Below are 1,978 nucleotides of genomic sequence, written 5' to 3' on the forward strand. Positions count from 1 at the left end.
TTGTAACATTCTATATATAAAAAATCCCAACAAATTTTCAAGACATTTTCCTGCCATAGCAAACAAATTGGAGATAAACAGTAGAAATTGTAAATTAAAAAGAAACACTAATTATGGATATGAAGGACTGAAAACTAAAAGGTCAGTTAAAAACAAACTTGAAGAATTAAAAATTAAATAGGAGTTGCACAACTAAGCATTAATACTTATGTGTTGCAAATCAGAAAAGAAATTAGGGGAAATTAAAAAACATAAATTGGAAGATAATAAAAAATTTGAGGAAACGGAACACTAATTGAAAATGATGAGAAAAAATAGTATTAGAAGAATCAATATCATAAAAAGGACTATTTTACTAACAAAATTTATTGAAAAAAATAGAAAATTCATGAACAAAACCATTGATATTTTCATACAATCAAATTTTATAGTCATTTTCCATTGATATTTTCATACAATCAAACCCCACTGAGTTGCAAATAGGAAACTTTCACATAGTGCAGGGAGCCTCTGTTTAGCAAGACTAAGAAACCTAACCTCCTTTATCTCAAACTCTGCAATAACTATGTAAAAAAAATAGATGGTTTAGAATCTCATAACTATGTTGACAAATTATTAAATGAATTAAAAAAAGGAATGTACAAACCTTGAAGATGATAATGGAGATTTGAAGGTCTTGTAATTATCCTTCTTACTCCTTGCAGGAAAAAAAAACTATATCAAATGTTATAGTGTTATATTAAAAACTTTTGTTAAGTGATTATATTAAAAATTTTACTCCTAAGTTAATCATTATGTACTCTTTTATCCTTGAATTTCGGTTGTCTTTTCTTCTAAAAAATAATAAAAAGTTTAAAAGTAATTAAAATTATTTTTTATTAACTTCCCTTACAAATAAAATAATACGCTCCTTACGAGCAATAAGGAGTATAGATTTATTTTTGTTAAATATCTATCAAGCACTCACAAGCATCATCAATGCACATTGGATCTAGACTAATATGAAGACACATATCCCATGGACAATCATTATCATCAATACAGTGAAATTGGGGTGAAGGGGATCGAGTTAAAAGATACTGAGCTGCGACGTTAAAAAAAACACACACACACATTAATAAGGTGGTTAAATATTGGAGTATGTATAAAAAGTGTTGAAAATGGTTAAAAATAGTAACTTACCACTGTTGCTTAAAACCAATAATAGAGAAATAAAAATAACCAAAGCATAAAAGAACTTGAAAATTGAAACCATACTTTTTCTTCTTTGCATGTAATAAATAATAATTAGAAAACTGTTTGATCAGATTATAGTAAAAATTCTAATATTGTTTTTACTATAATAATAAAATTTTAACACTTGGGAGTAAGAAGAAACCATTCCATCAATTTTAATTATAGTTAAATGTTTTTTAAACTACATTAACGTGCCCACTTGGTTAAATTCAATTTATCACTTTAAATACATCAAAGTTCAATACTCTTTATTAAACTTTTAATATATATATATATATATATATATATATATATATATATATATATATATATATATATATATATATATATATATATATATATATATATATATATATATATATATATATTAGGAAAATGATAATAAGTGTTTATGGAGCACTTTTAAGTGAATAAAGTGATAAGTTTTTTTAAAGGGGAATTCTTATCTACCCAACATAAAAAGTTGGCTAGAGTTACCTTTAGTGTAAAATGCATTGAAATTAACCAAAAAATGTACTACTATTTAATAAATAATTAAATATGATAAAATTAAATGGTGTCATATGATTGGTTGAAGGTACACTATCCAACTTTTTTAGATGGGTAGAGAAGTTGTTCCCTTTTTTAAAATATGTATAATTAATACATTGAAAATTGAAATCATAATTTTTATAAAAAAAATAAAATTATTTAGTATGCTTAAAGAATATCCTCAAAGTACTCGTTAACCAGACCCATTTTT

The 1,978-nt window shown here is 24.4% G+C and overlaps 1 long non-coding RNA gene across 2 annotated transcripts; it reads right to left on the reverse strand.

Moving 5' to 3' along the window:
• Window positions 1-535: 535 nt before the first annotated feature.
• Window positions 536-1,427, reverse strand: LOC131647973 (uncharacterized). 2 transcript variants are annotated; one of them, XR_009298012.1, is made up of 3 exons: window positions 1,183-1,413; window positions 647-1,084; window positions 536-563 (listed from the first exon to the last, which is right to left on the reverse strand). It is a non-coding gene; the product is annotated as an uncharacterized LOC131647973 (long non-coding RNA). The 2 variants fall into 2 exon arrangements; XR_009298011.1 differs by having other exon boundaries at window positions 647-1,427.
• Window positions 1,428-1,978: the final 551 nt, after the last annotated feature.

Source organism: Vicia villosa, linkage group LG2 (assembly GCF_029867415.1).
Source record: "Vicia villosa cultivar HV-30 ecotype Madison, WI linkage group LG2, Vvil1.0, whole genome shotgun sequence".
NCBI classification, from domain to species: domain Eukaryota; kingdom Viridiplantae; phylum Streptophyta; class Magnoliopsida; order Fabales; family Fabaceae; genus Vicia; species Vicia villosa.